We start from the raw sequence: 21,531 nt of genomic DNA, 5'->3' as shown, positions 1-21,531 counted from the left end.
TCCCGCTTCGGTACCAAATTAAGATGTTTCATAGTCCAATTTTCCGTTCTACTCACGGGTAGTTGTTTAAAGTCCAATTGTCCACAGAAAAAAGTCAGCTCACCCCACGTCACTCCAGATCCCTGAAACCGGGTTTCCCCGTGAGTAGGGGAGGCGCAAAAGGAGTCAGCCGAATCCCACATCCACAGGTTTCTTCTGCCTGTGTTTTTTGGTGGGTCTCCGCCTCGCCGTGGCGGTCCAGACCCTAATTTCCACGAAGCGGATTCCTCCCGATCAGAGGAAATCTGACATTGCCAGAAGCGCTAACCCAGAAGTCTATAATGTCTCAAACTGAGGGGAGATGGAAATCAACAACATCTTAAGGGCCAAAGGTCCCCTATCTGTATTTAAAGGCACTTGGTGACAATAGCACTTTCCAATTCATGACCCCGAGCCTGTGACGTAGCATGCATGGTTGTTGTGGGCGCACCCTGGGTTGGTGCCCTTGGTGGGTGCAACAGGCATGCACCCAAAGGGTGCACTCACACCACCCTGCGAGTCCTGCACCCTGAACAGGAAGGCAAGACATTGTGGTATGGCAATCTAAAAGCCACAGCTCCATAAGGCAACAGGTACTGCCATGTAAAAGGAATGTTAGACATCAGGGCAGAAGCACTTGCATCAGTAAAACTAGCACAATAAACCCCGTGTGTGAATGCAGTCTGGAACAATCCAGTACTGGAACATACTTTTCCTGGCCTACCCCGGATAGAGCTGACAAAATGGAGTGCCCTATACATCATTGCCAAGAAAGGTTCCATTTGTAGATCAGGATCTGACTCAGCTCTAAAACATCTGTATCGAAACTTCAAAGTAATGCTAACCGAACCACCTTGTGCTTAGATGAATAAAAGTTGGATCGCATGATAAAACAACTGACAACAGCAGCAGCAGAAAAGATCATGGTGCTCATGTGAGAAGGATATATGCCCCTATATGTGGGGGTGAACAGGTGTTCTCGAATCTTGATCAGCAGGTGTCTGCACTTTCAAAGCAAATATGTGATTCACATGAAAAATAACTTTCAGATTGGAATGTCCTTTTTTCTTGGCAGTCTGGAATACAGGTGTGTCATCTATTAAAAACAAGAAGCATTTCCCGCTGTTAAACTTCATGAAAGTGCATATAATATTAGCAAATGCAAACAAACCTGGCTATGGCTTAGGCAGACTTTTTCAACTTTTCAAAGCCTTTGGGAAGCTGCCCTTTTAAGTATTCTGCATTCTTGTTGCTCTGTCTTGCTCTGCTTTCTCATTTTGTTTTTACTGCAAAAGTAGGAGATTTCAAACTTTAAAGAATACGGGTTGAAAAGAATTTAAAGGAGCCGTTTTAAGTGAGGGACCAGGGAAGGTTTGTGATGTGCAACTATCAAAGGACAATTCACTTTTTTAAAAAAATCATACAACAAAATAACCTTCTCTGTGAACTAAATAATAATTTGTTTCTCTCATTAAGCTGCCAGTTTTAATTACGAGTGCACAAATAGTTCTGTCAGGGCAGCTAAACTATTTCCACAGATCGCCTTTTATTCATGCTGTTTCTGCCTATTTGTGACCTGATTGACCACTGCTTTTTGTCAAGTTTTTTTTTTCCCCTTTCCCTTTTCCTTTTTCCATTCCTCAGATTGGTGATTCTTTCTGGGAGTAGCCAGCTGTGATAAGTGATGAGACCAATCATTATGCCTTGCAGCCCATGAGATTCTTTTAGAAGTTGTCCTCCACGCATTCTGTGAAGAATCAGAAAAGGTCTGATATTTTTAAGATGCTCTATAAATAGAAAAAATAAGAATGTTTATGAGTATAATAATACTGTTGTGTTTACACCTGGGTAAGAATAAGTGATGAAAAGGTCAGCGCTAGCTGAAGTCCAACTGTTATTTCTTATACATCCTGCTGTCGGCTCCTACAGTTACAAAGAAAGCTGCTACAGGCCCCAGTGGTTAACACTTAAAAGCTTGCCAGCTTTTATACTTGGCAGGAGGCTTCAAAAGCTCAGGATTTGATAGGCCAGTTTTCTCCATAGAAATGGATGTGCAGAGAGATAAGTAATTAAAAGTCATTGGTCAGAGGGTCTTGTACAAAATTGTATTATATAAAGGGCAGTTGTCCACAACGTGGTCAATGTGTGGTCTGATGATCAGCCAGCACAGTAAAGAAGAAGAAAAAGAGAGATGGAAGAGAGGGATTCACTGAATGCAAAAGCTCAAAGAGATCACAAAAAGAGGAAAACTCCAGTGGCCAGAGTTACAGCAGCAGGAAGTTGGCCCCAGGAAGCAGGAAGACGTTAGAGGAGACTAATGCGTTGAAGTGACGGACATGAGGCAGGAGTTGATAATACAGGTGAGCTGCGCACAGGTGAGCTGCATGCAAGCTGCCGGCCAGCCCTGTGGAGCCTCCTTTTATTGAGACAATTATGCAAACCCAAGCAGATACATTTTGGGCTGTGACCTTTACACATCTGAAGAAAATAAAAGAGGTATCCAGCCTCTTTTTCAGTACTTTTCTAATTCTCTATGATAATTTGACACAAACAAACTTGAAAGTCTCATTATCACCTCACTCACATGCCAGAATAAGGCGAGTCCCCCCCCCCGCCAATAATTCTTAGAATGCACCTGCAGAAATCCAATTACAGTGGTACCTCAGGTTACATACGCTTCAGGTTACAGACTCCGCTAACCCAGAAATATTACCTTGGGTTAAGTACTTTGCTTCAGGATGCGAACAGAAATCGTGCTCTGGCAGCGTGGCAGCAGCAAGAGGCCCCATTAGCTAAAGTGGTGCTTCAGGTTAAGAACAGTTTCAGGTTAAGTACGGACCTCCGGAACGAATTAAGTACTTAACCTGAGGTACCACTGTAATATATCTTCCTTTCGGGGCATAAGAGAAATGGTCCCATGAAAGTTGAGATATTCTCTCCACCACTTTAGTTTTAGTTTGATGAGAACTATAACTTTTGCAACTTCATTTTGATTGTGTTTTATTCTTTGAGCTGTTTTTAGTATATACATTTTATATTATATTCCTACTGAAGAGCATGATACACACTAGTTATTTGCTCATTTACAAATGAATGAATGTTTGCTGGCCTGTGGATAAGCGTAAGATTCACTAATGTATCTGGACAAGACAGTATCTGGTGCTTTTTGCTAATGAAATACAGGGTCAGACGTTTGCTGAAAGATAAATTGTAGACAGCCCTGCAACTCTTTTTTTTTAAAAAGAAAGCTTTGATCTATCAGACAGCATTAAGAGCAAAATATAAAAGAGCTTAAACAATGAAACGCCACCTGCATAATTAAATTCTAGTATTTAGCTCTTTTGTGTACACACAAATCAGAACATCCTTTCATATTCTGTGGTGTTTTCAGTTCCGCTCATGTAAATACTTTGTTCAAGGTAGGGAAAGGATGCCTAAAACAGTAGCCTGGGCCTCTTCAGAAATACTTTTAAGACCCATTACTTTCATAACTATCTGCCACAAATTATCTTAAAAGGAAGATTAAGCAGTATAATCCTTTCATTTAAGGAAGCTGGCAGCTACATCAGTCAAATTTTGAGCAAAATAGTTCCACTGGTATTAGCGAGTGACATAAAAAGGATTCCATTCATGTGAGATAGATAATGGTTAAAGGTTAATCAAGCATAAGTGACAATCAATGGCAGCACTCCCTTGCCCTATACATTTTGCTTAGCCCAGATAAGCATAGCTAGACATATAGTACCAACCTGGATACTCCAGAGACTGAGTAGCTTTTACAATAACACTTTTACACAATATCATCCAGGAATACAATAATGTCAAATAGTGTTTTTCCTATAGACTGCCACTTGATGAATCCTCACTCTTCATAAGGATCTGATGCTGCAGCCTGGTCACCACCATAAGTGGCAGAGAATCTTTTGGCATATTTTGTTGTCCCACTCCCATTCCCTCAAATTGCTACCTCTCCCCCTTTCCTTTCCTCTCCCCCTTCCAAAGTTGAGCAGGTTTCCTAGGGAGGACTTTTGGTTCGACATTACTTATGAGTTAACCAAGGTATTTTAGGAAGCTATCTTTGTAGGCTTACAAAACCAGTCCAATATGCTAGAAGAAGAAGAAGAAGAAGAAGAAGAAGAAGAAGAAGAAGAAGAAGAAGAAGAAGAAGAAGAAGAAGAAGTTCATTGCATTAAGTTACCTGTGTAAAAAACAAAAGAAAGGAAAAGAAAGGAAAATATTTATTGGACAGCTGAGAATCTGCTACACTCGGCAATCAATATGATCTGGTGAAAAACATAGTGAGGAATTCCCCTCTGTATAGAAGCAGAACCCAGCAGTCAAAAACTCGGTGTACTACTTACTAGACCACTCCAAAATATCTCGTTTTGAAATGATGAATGGCTATTGTCTTTCCGCTGTTTGCAGGTAGTCAGCGCTGGGGGTGGGGGTGGAGAGACTGGTAGCTAGCCTCATGATATTATAAATGGCAACAGCTGCCGCTATTATGCCTCACTTGCACAGAAAACTTTTAATCCAATTAGATTCAAGGCGAGGGGGTGTTTTGCATTGTTTACACTCTTAAACAGGGGATACCAATAATGAACTCTCTCCCCACCCTATTACCTGTCACAGTCTTCCTTCCTTGACACTCTCTCTTTAGCACACTTCCTGACTGTCTGCCTTGCATGGTATTTCTGGCATAGACAATTCCCTGATACTGACACTTCTGCTCAGACCCCTTGCCCCACCAAAGCCTTGCCTACTAGGGTCACATGGTGGATTCCAGTGAGATCTCATGGAATGTTTCCTAGAGTACTCTGAGATCTTGCTAGAGCCCAATGGTGACAGGGGCAGGTGGGGCACCCATGGGGGCACCGCCCCCCAAGGATTCCACTTCCTGAGGCAGCTGCTTCAGCCCACCTCATAGGCTGGCTGGCTCTGCTTCTGTTCACTCATCCTGCATTGGCTACACCAATTTCTTATTTGTTTTGCAGTCAGCTACTATTGCTTGATAGGGATGCAGGTGGCGCTGTGGGTTAAACCACAGAGCCTAGGACTTGCCACTCAGAAGGTCGGCGGTTTGAATGGGGTGAGCTCCCGTTGCTTGGTCCCTGCTCCTGCCAACCTAGCAGTTCTAAAGCATGTCAAACTGCAAGTAGATAAATAGGCACTGCTCCAGTGGGAAGGTAAATGGCGTTTCCGTGTGCTGCTCTGGTTTGCCAGAAGCGGCTTAGTCATGCTGGCCACATGACCCAGAAGCTCCCTCGGCCAATAAAGTGAGATGAGCACTGCAACCCCAAAGTTGGTCACGACTGGACCTAATGGGTAGGGGTCCTTACTATTGCTTGATGGTCCTCCCACAGCCTGTATTAGGGCCTACCTATAGCTTAGACATGGAGTCACTGGTGTGGTGAGCATGGGCACCAACATAGTTCCTATGGCACCCAAAAAGTATCTTAGTAACTATTCCCTGCAAAAGCCACAATGCATACGAGACTGTTTGCTCTTCCTGCTCAGCTCTGGCTTCCGCTACATGCTACCATGGCAGCCATTTTATGACAGGTGTCACTGGAATTTTCTCAAAACTCTGAATATGCCTACTGGAGTAAAAAGTGTGGCAGACCCAACGAACACATAAACAGGTCTGCAATGAAAACTCTGCTTTCTCTAAGAGCAATATCTGTTTTTCTAGATGGGGCATGTTAGGAGGGGATTTTGAGTGGAGAATCAACCACAGATGATAGGTTGCAGACCTCTTTTCATATAATCTGTTTGAACCCCCTGCCACTTTTTTCCACCTGCATTTTTTCAAAAGCATACTTTCTTGCAAATATAAATATGTAATAGGAATATGTGGAATATAAATATGTGGGAAAGGGGGCTGGTGTGTATGTGTGTGTGGAAGAGAGAGAGAGAGACAGACAGAGAATTTAGAATATGGTAGTCTGGGACAGAAACAGGATTAAGCAAGGCTTTCCAATTGCTTCCCCGCTCTACATTCTCCTGCCACAGCTGTTTTTTCCCTAGGAATGAGCAGATGTCACACTTTCCTTTCATCTGTATCTGTCTGTAATGTGCTCTTACAAGCCATAGTGAAGAGAAGGTTCTGCCCATTGGCTCGAGAGAAACAGCCACCACCTGAACAAATGGTTGTCTGGGTTTCAGTCTCACAGCTATTTAGCTTAATTCCCTGAAGAAGGATGTCTCTGTGCTCTAGACCCAGCAGTGGTCTCTGTCTGTTAAGTAGATCTTGATACCCAGGATGAACTTAAACCAAATGCCAAACAGTGGAAGCTTTGCCAGGATTTCTACTGTTAGTTTTGCAGAGTAAAGTTAAAAGAGCTTGACATGCATCATAGCATTTTGCTGCAGCGTGATAAAATTTATAGCGCTGGCGAGCAGGGCCTTAGCTTTGGAATTATCGGCCTATCCAGCTTGATGCTGGAAGCAAAGTGCATGAATAGAGTCCAGATCCCGGCAGTGTAAAAATGCTTTCCTAACCAATGATGAGCTAAAATATGAAATAACTGAAGGGTGAACCAGGGAGTTGGCTTTGGTGAAGAATGTTTTGCCAATCATTCAGTGATTGCTGACAGGATTACAAGCTGAGCTTTGTCAGCCAAAGAAGAAACAAGAAAGAAAATGAGCAGGAGAAGCTCATGCCAAATGGGACACTCATAGCTGTGAACGAGTGAAGTACTATCATTTCAGCTAGCAATGCACTGCTGGAATGGGTTTTGTAGGGTCTTCAGAAATCGGAACCACAACAGATTCAACCTTAATGTGTCAAAAGATGGCACAATCACCTGATGTGTGCTACATTCTGCCACTAGCATGTAGTGGAGTAAAGTGGGAAAAGGTAATTAGCATAGTAGATGATAATATATGACAGCTGTCATTTTATCAGGATAGCAGTTTGGAGTGTGCCTGCAGATGGGAACTGGGAGTCCAGTCCAAGGAGCAACAAAGGTTATCAGAGGGTAAACCAGAAGAAACAAACACAGAACAAACCAGGACTAAAGAAGATCAGAAATGAATATCAGATGAAGTTAAGGGGAGATAACTAACAATCCCTTATCTAGGGACTTCTCAGCCAGAGGGCACAGCCTCTGACCCAGAGGATGGGTCCCCTACAGTACGTCTGTCCCTCAGCTTCACATAAGACAAACTTTACAAAATAATGTGAAGACCCTTTAAGCAAACATCTCCTTCAGAAAGTGGAGACTCCTCCACTTCAGATCTAGTCAGCCTAAGGTAAAGGTAAAGGGACCGCTGACCATTAGGTCCAGTAATGACCGACTCTGGGGTTGCGGCGCTCATCTTGCTTTATTGGCCGAGGGAGCTGGCATACAGCTTCCGGGTCATGTGGCCAGCATGACTAAGCCGCTTCTGGCGAACTGGGAGCAGTGCACGGAAATGTTGTTTACCTTCCCGCTGCAGCGGTACCTATTAATCTACTTGCACTTTGACGTACTTTCGAACTGCTAGGTTGGCAGGAGGAGGGACCGAGCAACAGGAGCTCACCCCATCGCGGGGATTCGAACCACCAACCTTCTGATCGGCAAGTCCTAGGCTCTGTGGTTTAACCCACAGCGCCACACGCGTCCCAGTCAGCCTACATAAGGTTTAATTCAGCTCCAGCTCTCTGTGAACCAGCTTCTCTTGCCTTAGCTTAAAGAGCTGTCCAAGGTTCTGTATGCTCTCTCCTTGGTTCTGACTTACGACTGCACAATCCTTGCTTCCCTTTTGAGCCTTAGGTAGCCACAGAAAGTGGACATGTGTCTGGGATTCTGCATATATCTAAACATATTTATAAAGAAATGAAAAAGAAAATGAGAGCTTGGTGGTCTGGTGGTGAGAGATCACACTCTGTGGTCATCAAACATGGGGCCTTTCACCAGGTAGGCAGTGGTTGATTAAGGAGACCCAAAGTAAGAGAAGGCAAGTGTCCTTCTCAATTATTTGTTCCAATATCTAGACTCAAATGGCACATTACCTTGAGCATGGATGGAGGCTGCATTTACTTATCATATTTAATAGCCTTTGAAAGACCTTCTGCCCGTTAATTTGTCTAATCCCATTTTAAGATTTAGCCCTACTATGCAATAACTACAAGCATCAAGGTGATTTGGAGGAGGGTGGGGTTCTGGATATATCTCAGGTTCCCTTACAATTGATGCAACTTCTGTTTCTCTGACTTCTGCTTTTTTAAAAACTGTTTTATAGAAAAGCTGAAATAGAAGTATGCAAAAAAGGATAACTTTAACAATTATTTAAACTGCAGGATACATAAATCTGTGTTTAGAAGATGGAGTATGAAATAAAGCAGATTTGAAACTGTATATATGCGAAAACACAATACTATTGTCCCATTGGGGACCATTCAGTCAAAAGGAGTGTAATTGTTAAAAAATTTTTGCATTCAGTATATAATTGCGGGATGTAAGCATTTCACTTGCAGGGCTAAGTACATGTGTGGTGTGAGATGGGGGATAAGTGCACAATTGTCGATCTGCAACTGATATAGAAACACCCTACCATTGTTCTGGTAGAGGCAGGTTATCCAAAAGATTATAATTATGACTCATGAGCACATATATATTCCTTAAAAAAAAGTTAAAATACTATGATCTAAAATTTTGACTTGCACAAAAAGTAAAACATAATAATGCATTTCATTTATTAGTTCATAACGTTTATGCATAAATCAGGCAAAGTCTATATTTGATTTCTGCAGAATATATTCAGTTCTTTGTCAGATGCCCGCCGGTTTATTTTAGTAATTTTTGTTTTATCAAAAGAGCACCGTACTTGCATTGAATTTGTGCATCACTTTTGCCATAAGTCTCTGCTAGTAAATCATCAAAGACTTAATGAACCTTGTGGTTACCGTATTTTCATTCTTCCCATAGATGCCGGCCCCTGCAGACTATGCAAGCCTAACCATATCCAATCATAAGGACAATGTGGGGGGGAGGTGTGGTGTGGTGTAGTGGTTAACAGCGGTAGTCACGTAATCTGGGAAACCGGGTTCGTGTCTCCGCTCCTCCACATGCAGCTGCTGGGTGACCTTGGGCCAGTCACACTTCTGTGAAGTCTCTCAGCCCCACTCACCTCACAGAGTGTTTGTTGTGGGGAGGAAGGGAAAGGAGAATGTTAGCCGCTTTGAGACTCCTGAAGGGGAGTGAAAGGCGGGATATCAAATCCAAACTCTTCTTCTTCTTCTTCTACTTAAACAATACTGTGAATTCACATTGTCTTTTCTAGTTTTAAAAGCACCTCACTCCTCTTCTTCTTCTTCTTCTTCTTCTTCTTCTTCTTCTTCTTCTTCTTCTTCTGTAAGGGGGAAACATTTAGCAGCATTTTCTAAAAGCCCTATACTGTTCAGTTCACATGCAACAAAGCATAGTTTGGAGATTGACAGTGCAATTCTAGACACATCTGCTTGGAAGTAAGACCCAGTCAGAGGGGCATAATCCCATATACGTAGGTGGGCATATGATTGGAGCCTGGAAATATGGCAGAGATTCAGAAGCTGCCTCTTTGCCCTCTCTTTTTGTATAGCGTTCTTCAAGTGTTCAAAGCCTCACCTGATGAAGGCAGAATGATGCACTAGCTGGTCTGCCCCTCCACATCACATTTTCATCACCTGGCACCTCTTTTTATTTCTTTTATTGCTAGGAGGCAATAATAAAGAATATTTATACTGACATGCTCATACTAATACTAATAATACTAATAATGCCACTGTAGGCGGCTCCCAACAGAATATTAAAAACACGATTTGGGTACCTGAAGACCTGACAGATAGTTAGCTGGAGAGAAACCTCTCCCATGGTCCCTTATTGCTGGATGTTTGATCATTTCGCTCATGTGGCATTGTAATTCTACGTCCCAGATACACTGGCGAATTGTAGTCCTAGCTTTCTTTTTTTAAAAAAAAATTATTTTTATTACATTTTTCCAGATAAAGATACACAGTCGGATATACAAAGAAACAAGAATAGTAAGAAAAGAAAAGAAAAGAAGATACATCATTTCAGAGCTTTTTTCAGTCTTCTACCGGACTTCCCCACATCTCCCTCACCGTGCATTCTTAACAATAAAAATATCAGCAAATTATAACCTTGTTTCATGCGTTTCTTTTGTACTTTCAGGTAATTGCATTTTAAGTTTAAATTACTTAATATTAATTTACTCTAAAAACAAATATGATGTTATTTTAAACATTTAAACATTAGTCCTTTCATTAATATAACTTAGTTTCATATATCATCCACTCTCATTGCTGGAGCTAACCTTTCCAAATCGTGCGGATACTTATGATTCATATAACTTATAAAATTTTTGCAAATAGTCTTTAAATTTTTTCCAGTCCTCCTCCATTGCTTCTTCTCCCAAATCTCGGATCCTGGCAGTCATCTCGGCCAATTCCATATAGTCCATCAATTGCGTCTGCCACTCTTCCAGTGTGGGTAAATCTTGAGTCTTCCAATATTTTGCAATAAGAATCCTTGCTGCTGTAGTTGCATACATAAAAAACGTTCTATCCTTCTTTAACACCTTTTGGCCGACAATGCCCAAGAGAAAGGCCTCTGGTTTCTTAGGAAAGGTGTACTTAAACACCTTTTTTAACTCATTGTAAATCATTTCCCAAAAGGCCTTCACTTTTGGACAGGTCCACCATAGGTGAAAGAATGTCCCTTCAGCCTCCTTACATTTCCAACATTTATTATCAGACAAATGGTATATCTTAGCAAGCTTGACTGGGGTCATGTACCACCTGTATATCATTTTCATAATGTTTTCTTTCAAGGCATTACATGCCGTAAATTTCATACCGGTGGTCCATAACCTTTCCCAGTCTTCAAACATAATGTTGTACCTAATGTCTTGAGCCCATTTTATCATGGCTGATTTAACTGTCTCATCCTGAGTGTTCCATTTAAGCAGCAAGTTATACATTCTTGATAATAGCTTAGTCTTTGGTTCTAACAGTTCTGTCTCTAGTTTCGATTTTTCCACCTGGAATCCTGTTTTTTTATCCAACTTAAACACCTCTTGAATTTGAGCATAATGAAACCAATCTTGCACCTTGTTCTTTAGTTTTTCATAGCTCTGTAACCTCCAATTATCTCCAATTTTTTCTACTATTTCCCCTAGCTTTCTTGAAGCCTGTCGCTATCAGGGTCTGCTGTGGGATCCCCAAGCCTTTAAGCTTTTCCCGCAGTGTAGCTTTCCATCTGGATTGCTAGGTATCTAATAAGGTTAAAGGTGTCAGCCCAACCGGGAAGAAAATAAGCTTTAGCCAATAATGGATCTTCAATATCCATATCCGAGTACTGATAGGAATTTGCCCAACCTCCAAACGGACCGCTATGTTGAATACGCAAGAGGGGATCCCCAGCAGGCAGCGGAAGAACTTGGTTTGGAATGCCTCTAAGAGAGTAAGGTTTTTAAAGCTGCAGATCTGGGATCCATATAACAATTGTGATAGTATTTTGGCAGCAAAGACCTGGGAGGCTGCAGGTATGTGTTGGCCCCCTTTCCCATAGAAGAATCTTATTAACACTTTGGTAGATCTTTCTGCATTTGCAATAGTATTATTAATCTGAAAGCGCCAGGAACCCCTTTCCTGGAAGGTTACACCCAGGTATTTAAAGGTTGCTACCTGTTCTATTAAACGATTGTCTATTCTCCATTTGTGCCTCCTCCTTTTTTTAGAGAACACCATAACTTTGGATTTGTTGTAGTTAATTGTTAGTTGTTCGATGCTGCAGTATTTGGTAAAAGATCTCAAAAGTTTTCTTAATCCAACACAAGAAAAGGAAATTAAAACTGTGTCATCCGCATATAAAAGGACCGGAAGGGGTGTACCAGCCAATTTGGGGGGATGGGCATTTTCTTTCTCCATATTTCCTACTAGCGAGTTGATATAGAAGTTAAATAAAGTAGGCGCAAGGACACACCCTTGCCTGACCCCCTGATGGATTTGGATTTCCTTGGATAGGTGGCCCTGTCGGTTGATGCTGGTCTGCGACCGTATTAATAAATTTATTCATTCATAAAAACACGATAAAACATTAAACATCAAAAACTTCCCTAAACAGGGCTGCCTTCAGATGTCTTCTAAAAGTCAGATAGGTGTTTACCACTGAGAAGGCCCTCTGCCTGGTTTCCTGTAACCTCACTTCTTGCAGTGAGGGAACCACCAGAAGGACCTCAGTGTCCAGGCTGAATGATGGGGGTGGAGACACTCCTTCAGGTATACTGGGCCGAGGCCAGAAGTCATGATATGCTGTGATAAGAATGTGGGTTTCTTTGTCATATTTGAATGAGTTGCTACATCACTTTGCCTTTGTGAAATTTAATTTATCTCCCTTAGAGAGCTATATCCCAGGATAAAAGCAAACTGAAGGTGGCTTACAAATAAAAATAAAAATCTGAACAAAAAATAAAATAAACCTAAAAAATAAAACAAAATAACCAAGCAGTGCCAGGAAGCAATGCCAAAAGTTTAATGTGATTTACATAATTGTGAATATTGTCATATGGCTCTGTCCAAGCATTTTTGTCATACAGAGTGCTATGATGAACATGCTAATCCTTGCAGCAACAACAACAATAAAACCCTCCTGAAAGCCATTATTCACAAAATGACTGCTACATGGTGTCTGTTTTGTCTATGCTAGCCTGACACATTTATTTTTGAACCTGTCCTCCAAATATAATTACTGGTAACTCACCCAGCTTTTCATCCCGGATGACTCTAAATATTAGGTGAAAAAGTTAATGATGCTGTTTAATGGGTATCTTTTTGAATCACATTAAATTGTCCATGGTGAACGATGTGTTTATCATTTCGTAAATCAACATGGTCAAAGCTGTTCTTTCTGAAAACAACACATGAAGAAGACATGGCAGGTATATGCACAGCTGTGCTGAGTTTTACTTTAAAACCTTGCTATTGGCATGGGAGGTTGGTGTGGCCAGATATGTTCAATTGCTTTTCTTCCATATAAGCTGTCTAGAATAGTAAATCATCTAACAGGGAGTGCTAGGTTTCTTGTGTATTGTAAAATGAAAGTGTCTGAAATATGGAGCAGGGCAGCTAAACGGTTTGGTTACATTTTACTGGTAAAGTCTCATTGCCATTCTCTCCTGTATGCATTCCAGATGTTTGCATGCATTGAGGCACACATTTTCTGAATCTTTCAGATCCTTTTGAACCCTTGATCACTTTTTCATCCCCTCATCATTAAATCCAGCATTGACATACAAATACAGCTTCTACCCTACAAGTAACAATCAATACCCCAGTTTAGAAATAACATATGGGCTGCTGACACAATGAGTCCACATTGGCGCCTATCCTTGAGCACTGGCTTATTGTATTCCCATCATAATCAGTTCCTTTGTTTATAGCCAAACACTCTGGAATATCTGGGAACAACCTGTAATATGCTCAATATACTACGCTGCTGTGGTTTATTCATGGTAAAAAAAAATCAAAACAAATGACATGCACGATATGCCATGGCTACATTCCTCGAAGAAAAAACAAAACAAACAAAAACCTAAGAAAAAAATAGGAAATAAGTTGTATCACTTACTGACCTAGTTTGAGGCTTGGAACCCTGCAGTCCCTATCAGCTCTTTTCTTAGTATTGATTTGTCAGAGAAGGATTTGGGTACTAGAAAGCTAATCAGACAACTGAGCCATCTACTGTAGTTCGGTATTGTCTACCCCAGAGGTGCCTAACCTGTGGCCCTCCAGATGTTCTTGGACTACAAATCCTATCACCCCACCACCATTGCCCATGACTGCTGGGGTCAATGGGGCCAGCAGCCCGATAACATCTGGAGGACCACAGGTTAACCACCCCTGGTCTTTACTAACCTGAAACAGCTCTCCAAGGTTTCAGAGAGAAGCCTTCCCCAGCCCTATCTGGAGATTACAGAAACCAAACTTAGGTGTTTTGCATACCAAGCATACACTCTATGACTGAACTCTGGCCCTCCCCAAAACCAGAGATGCCTGGGAATCCATCTGGAACCTTCTTTATGCGAACCATGTGTTTCTGAGCTATTGTGAAAAGCTCACCTCACAACTGAGACAAGCTTTTACAAGCCCCTCAAAGTTATTCCCTGAACCCAACTCAGGAGAATTTCACTGGCACCTCTACATGTAAACTCTCACAACTTTCTAGCCAATAAATTGGAGAAGTGATTGCTCTTGATTAGGGGGGAAATAAGCAAATACCCTTGCTTATAAATATAATACATGAGAGAAATCTAAGCTAGAACCTGTTATCCATGTCACGATTTGAGGCTGAATGAACCAGGCCTATGTTTTGCAGAAAAAAATGATTGGTAGTCTATATTCACAATTTCTATCATCTTGGAAGCCAACAGTGTATTCTGTCCAAGTCTACTTCGAAGTAAGAATCACTGATTTAAATGGGGCTTACTTCCAGGCCACGTGTGTGTAGGACTGAAGCCTGAATGCAATGTACAGAGTCAACCTTTGTTCACATACAGACCTGACTGTACAAGGCATACATTTTATGTTAAATGAAGAAACTATTCTGCCCCATATTCATTTTGCTCTGAGAGTCCTGTGTGGCCATATTTTGATTTATAATATGTTTTGCTATGTGATGGAGGCAGCACAAGATAGCTCTTGTTCCTTTTTGTTATTATTCTTTGTGTGTTTATTGGCAAGGATGGGTAGGTGGGTGAAAAAGGTTGTATATGATGAATGGATTTTGTTTTCTGGGTGACAGAGATTATTAGTTAATACATCACTTTGTACACTAGGGGCTAGCACCTGAACAAGGATTATTGGCACCATGCTGAGGGGTTGTGGCTCAAATTCCAAACAGGAGAGATATCCACTGAGACTATTTAAAATGTTCTTACATTACATGTGCAATCTGGGGATTTGAGATGCTAATGTGAAAGGTATGCTGCATTACACATTCTTAGATAACAGAGCTACTCTTTCTTCCATGCGATTTTGTGTTAACTTTGAACTTGATGAGAACAGCACAAGATGAAAAATATGAGAAACAGAAGTAGAAAATAAGAAACACACACACACAAACACACGTGTGTGTCCTGCAACCTAATGTTGCTGTGTATCTTTCCTACTGAAATGGTTCGCCATTCCCTCTAAGCAGGGTATTGTACCTTACTCTTCTTTCTCTTCATCCTATTTTCCCCATAGACCTTTTCCAGCTGACCACATCCCATGGCTACTTTGCATGTATTGGCCTTATTGGGTTAGGGATGCCCCCTTAGTATTTTCGGGGGCAGATCTGCATCTGTGGACCTCAGGATTTGCATGAACATGCTGATGCCTTGCTATTTTTTCCTCGCTTGTCCCATTTTGGCTGCAATTTTGTTGGCACTCAGCATCTGTGTCCACTGTGGAAGGGTATGGTATCCTGTAGTATCTATGAATCTGCATAAACCACTAAGGAGTCCATGCCTTCAAGGACCTGATAGATAAAAAAGAGGAATAGACCTGTGATGCCCTAATTCTCATACCAAGTATGACTGCCGACACCACTTTTTCCCATTGAACTTGATTGAGAAGTCCACACCTTCCTTCTGTATGCTATTTACTCTGTAATATAGACTGTAATATATGAATGAATTTATTATTTGGGTCACAGACCAGTTCCAGCTCATATACAAAAGCAGGGAAGTCATGAAACACAATAGGGATACATTTAAATTTGCAGTTTGGTATAACAGCGACAGTACAGATATAGCAGCAATTAAAATATATAAATTAGATCTTACTCAGACTGTAATATAGTGCCTTCTGTCATTATAAAAACCAAGATTGTCTGTTCTTCTTTCAGATAAAGATAGGCTAGTCCAAGCCAATTTCCCACAAATATATATCTCAAGCACCTGAAATATGAAGTAGCAGGCTCTGCACTGCATGGTATTTTAGTGTTCATGGTCATACTGTATGTTGATATTAGAAATGAAGCATCTGCTCTTCCACTCTCCAATATTTAACTTCTGGAGAGACTAGGGTGGGGAACACCAAAGAAAGGCATGTTCCATTACCACTGCAAGCAACCAGTAGCTTTTATTTTGCAGCTAGGAATTCTTCCTGTTGTCCTCATTCCTCCCATATTCTGCATGCTCACCTATTTTGGGCCTTTAAAAACCCCATAGACCAGGGGTCAGCAACTTTTTCAGCTGTGGGCTAGTCTACCGTCCCTCAGACCATGTGGGGGGCCGGACTATATTTTGAAAAAATAATAAGAAGAATGAATTCCTGTGTCCCACAAATAACCCAGAGATGCATTTTAATAAAAGGATATATTCTACTCATGTAAAAACATACTGATTCCCATATCATCCGTGGGCCAGACTGAGAAGGCGATTGGGCAGGATCTGGCCCCCAGGCCTTAGGTTGCCTACCCATGAACTAGACAATAGTACCTCCATGTGACTTTTAAGGTTATGGGAGAGGTTGCCAAATTCTTCTTAAAAAACTTTACATTGGCCATAGACTGATGTTTTTAACTACAACTGTTTGTTCCTGATCCCTTGCTGGTGCCTAAGAGGAGGAATGACTGCTGGGAGGAACACTGAGAGAAGGAGCACCGTGGTGCATCTGCTGCAGCACAAGTGGACATCTTTAACTGTCTCAGCTGCAACAAAACATGTCTCTTCTCTATTTGGTCTCTGCAGCCATAGCAGGTGCTTTTGTAACCTTCCAACAGTTTGACTTCACCCCCAAAGGCACACTCCTCCATTTTCTCCCGAGACAGATGGATGCCTACAACAATTTTGTACACAATATGCTGCTTATGAGTGTCAAAGATCACTTCCTTGGCAAAGATCCTATTTCTACTTTTCAAGATCCAGCTAGAGTATATATAAAAACCCCCAAACAATTTTACTTCGAAAGGTATCGTTTATTGGAAATGACCTTTTGTTACTTGGTAACTGTGTGATTTTCAGAATATATTAGAAAATTATAATTAGCATGAGTTTAGCATAATCTTTTCTGGTCTTAGAAACATTGAGTCTCACTATGGGCATGTGAATTAACACTGGGAAGTTCACCTTAGGGTCACTGCAATTGTAAGATAATGCTGAACAAAGTCAAATTAATTTAGAGCAATCTATAGAAAGACTTGCTACCATTCTGCAGAAAATATGCAGTATTCTGGAAATTGAAGGGCCTGCAGAGCAAAGATGTCAAGCTCAAAATAAACATGCGCCTTTCCAAAACTGCAGTAGAAATAATAAATTGGAAATGCAAATCTACTTTAACTCAGCGTGAATCTTCCAAACCAACTTCATTTTGCAAAGTTCCTATTTTCCATTTTGACTAGTTTGCATTTTATCACAGTAACATTTTTACCAAACTTAGGGATACAGGAAATTTTCCTAGGCTAGGGATGGCTAGTGGGAAATAATTTTCTCTTCCTGGTTATAGACCTACATCACATCAACAGAAGCATTGTAAATATTATCAATATGAATTACTGGACTAATTTTCTTTTTAATCAACTATCAGGTTTGGCTGTTGATCAGAGAGAAGTTCAGTCGTGAGATAAGATCATTGCTCCTCTTATGCATTAGTAACTGTTGACAGATCAGGAAGTGGAAAATAGAAACAAGTGGAAATTGTTGCAATGGAGGGAAGTAATAAGTGGTGTCCTCTAAGGATTTATATTAGGTCCGGTGATAATTCGTAAATGATATACAGGAGGAGTGAAAAGTAGGATAGCCATATTTACAAATGACTCTAATAAAAGCCTATGCAGACAGGTTTTAATAATTCCTTTAAAAAAGGAGAAAAGTACAGTCGTACCTTGTAAGTTGAACAGCCTAGTTCTCAAACGTTTTGGCTCCCAAACGATCAAAACCCGGAAGTAACTGTTCCGGTTTTTGAATGTTCTTTTGGAAGCTGAACGTCTGACAGGGCTTGCATGGCTTCCGATTCAGAAGCCAATCAGAAGCCATGCTTTGGTTTTCAAATGTTTTGCAAATCGCACAGACTTCCAGAACAGATTCCGTTTGACTTCCAAGGTATGACTGTATTTGTTTTAAAATTAAATACACATAACAAAAAATTGTTTTCATATAAATCCATCATATCTTTACATTACTGTAAAGATGCTGTAAAGATACTGTATTAAGTTAATCTCATCAAATAATAAAATGATAACTTTTATCAAACAATAAAATAAACCTTGTTCAATCTCTAGCTTCTCCAGTAATACCATCAACATGAAAGACAGTTACCTGAGAATTCAAAGAGCTAGCAGGCTAGATGGACCCAATGATCTGGTTCAGTAAAGGGAATCATGACTAACTTATCTCACTGATTCCAGTGGGGCCAACATGTGACTAAGTTAACCTGGATCCAAACCATGTATGTTTATAAGTCAGATTTTGCAACTGCAATCTTATCTTGGAAAATGGGGTGGAGACCTCAGAGCTATTGGGTTTAGTCAACATATTTTTTTTTCTGGCAAACAAAATACAACTTGACAGTAACACTTGGGAACCATCGTGTAGACAATGTACCAAAAACATAAGAAGATCCTGCTGGATCAGGCTAATGTCCCATCTAGTCCAGAATCTGTTTTCAAAGTGGCCAACCTGGAAGAACACAAGCTATTTGCCAAATTACAAATGAGAGTTTTTCAGTGTCAGTGAAGAATTCTTCTTAATTAAGACCTGCATAAGGGTGAAGCACTTCAAGACTTTTACCAACCGAAGTTCACATAAATGCATCAGTGTCTTTGCTGTAGAGGCAACTCAATGAGTGCTTACAAAGGCAGAGATTATTTCAGTTTTCTAAATACAGTGGTACCTCAGGTTAAGAACTTAATTTGTTCTGGAAGTCTATTCTTAACCTGTTCTTAACTGTTCTTAACCTGAGTACCACTTTAGCTAATGGGGCCTCCCCCTGCTGCCGCGCCGCCAGAGCACGATTTCTGTTCTCATCCTGAAGCAAAGTTCTTAACCCGAGGTAATATTTCTGGGTTAGCGGAGTCTGTAACCTGAAGCGTTTGTAATCTGAAACGTCTGTAACTGTACATCAGTTATACATCGGTATAGGTGATCAGTAAACCAGCACTGATGTGTTTTGCTGATTGAGAGCCAATCAACAATAACACTGTACAATTAAAAGGATTCAGAAAAAAACCCCAATTCCATTGGCAAATATGTTGCATGTCCATAACTTTTGTTTTACCACTGCAAAGTAAAATAGGATTGTGACAGATCTGAAAACTCATGAGGAAACTGATAAACACGGATCATAATAAATCTCCTTGTAGAACTTGTTTCAAATTTGGAAAATATTATTTACATTTTGCAGTCAAATTCACACCTGTGAATTCATAAGAACTGAATATTTCAATCACTTTAATCACTTGTTTTCATCATGCAGATAATTGCATTGCAAAATAAGACCACTTCTTCAGTGATCAAAAGCACATTATCCCACATTCCCTAGCAGAGGAGCCTCTTTTAGATACAAATATTTTAGTTTGGGTAAAACAACCTGAACATAACAAAGGATCCATCTTGGAACTTGAAAGTTACAGACTGATGAAAACAAGTTCATTGTACCCAGATTGATGGGCACACATTGTTGGTAAAGATATGCTTACTGGAAGGGAACACCAAAACAATGTAACAGCTGTAAAGGTTCCGTGCTTTGAAATCTTTCAGAAAGATAGTATTTCTCTTGAGTGATGCCTTCAGTTCCTCTGCTGGTGACCTCTCGGGAAGCTTGCAACTTCTGAGCTGTAATGGTGCCCATCAAAATTGACACACACTTTATTCTGTGAGTCAGATGACTCTCCTGTGGATAGATTTGTGTGTGTGTGTTGGGTTGTGGGGAGAGTTAGCCTTCATCACATGTTTGGGCACAGACCACAGGCATCATAGTATGTTATTAATGCAATGCAAGAGTTACAATATAGTGAAAACTGTAAATATTACCACACTACATATCTAAAAGTTTCAGAAGATTTGAAGCATGCTTACAGCTAACTATCAGCAATTGCCCTTACCTTTTTTCAATGTCTTTGCTATTAAACAGAATGACAGGGATCCTTCAAAGGATGAAAAAGATCACAAATGATTTGAAAATGCATCGTACAACATAGCCATATCTGTCGCTTTTAACAATGAGGAACCCACAACCCCAGGAACTGTATTGTCATTCATTTTCATATGCTAGCATACTGAATTATATGCCAACAGAAAATTGCTTATTACTTAATACTTAGATTGAAGAATCAATTCTGGCTAAGTCACCACACATCTCAGCCAGGTTTCATGAAAACTATCCTGGTGGCAATCTTTTCTTCCTAATTACAAAACATATTTTTTTTATTTATTTTAAAAACAACTAACAAATTGCTTTGGCATTGGTGAAGCCTATTAAATTGTGCGATTTTGCACAGTCAATAAATACAATATAAGCAAATTCTCAGTCTTGGGTTGTTTTTTTAATGATTATTTCCCTTTAGTGATGGGAAAGTATATAACAAATTTTAAACTGATGACCTTCTGGCCTTTGCACTTTTTGCTTCCATGTTAACCCAACCCATGAAGTTAGACACACCTTCACCTGATTCCCGTTTATACCCACTGTCAGGGAACTGACATCGGAGCTAGAGGCGGAGGGAAGGCTCTCAAATGATGCTGGAGAAGGGCCCAGCAGGGAGAGAGGCAGCTCCGCAGATGGGGAAGCAAATCAGCGCAACACCAGGGATATAGAGGGGCTGATGGGGGAATCGGCGAGAGGGCTCCAGGACTCTTCACCAGACACCAGCGGGGAGAGCACGGGTCCTCCGCTACTCACACCCACCCTGCGCAGAAGACTTCCGCGCAGAGAGAGTAGGAGGAGACTGGGTGTCAAACAACTTTTATGTTGGAAAAGATTTAAGAAACGCCCACTGACGGATTCTGCTAGTGACTGAGGCAGCCACGAAGTGAAGGGCTGCCCAGACTGAAAGGTTTAGCAAGGCAACAAAGTCTGGAGAGGCGGCAACTTACGCACAAGCAACCCATACACATTACACTCACCTTTCCTTACTTTGCTACTAACTGTACCGAGCTAGGCCAGAGATTCACTTAATCTTTAGGACTCCGTTCTCACAAAATAAGGATTTGCCATGGACATGCAGATATTTTTCACTCAGCGAGAGTGCCTGAGCAGCATTTGGAAACGTGCTTCCATGTATGTGAAACAGGCACAGTTTACGTGCATCTTCTGCCCCAATCAACCCTGCAAACTGGGGTGGAGAATAAGGGAGTGTGTTATTTGTGACAGGGAATCTGAGGCTTGAACCAGGTCCGTCTAGGTCCACGCTACCTGTGTTTGTAGTTTTCAGTTCCTTGAGCCCTCACTTCAGGTCCAGAAGGAATCAGACATTTCTAACATCAGCCTCTGGGATTATTGGGCAGCCTGGTATTCTGTTCTTATATGGTTAACAGTGTTTCCTGCCA

At 40.9% G+C, this 21,531-nt stretch overlaps 1 long non-coding RNA gene across 1 annotated transcript; it reads right to left on the bottom strand.

The window, feature by feature from the left end:
* Window positions 1-1,235: 1,235 nt before the first annotated feature.
* LOC308586312 lies at window positions 1,236-21,529 on the bottom strand. The gene is made up of 3 exons (XR_014007794.1): window positions 21,398-21,529; window positions 20,088-20,129; window positions 1,236-1,765 (listed from the first exon to the last, which is right to left on the bottom strand). It is a non-coding gene; the product is annotated as an uncharacterized lncRNA (long non-coding RNA).
* Window positions 21,530-21,531: the final 2 nt, after the last annotated feature.

This window comes from Podarcis bocagei, assembly GCF_964188305.1.
Source record: "Podarcis bocagei genome assembly, chromosome: 4".
Classification (NCBI taxonomy): Eukaryota; Metazoa; Chordata; class Lepidosauria; order Squamata; family Lacertidae; genus Podarcis; species Podarcis bocagei.
This window is presented reverse-complemented; position numbering and strand designations above follow the sequence as displayed.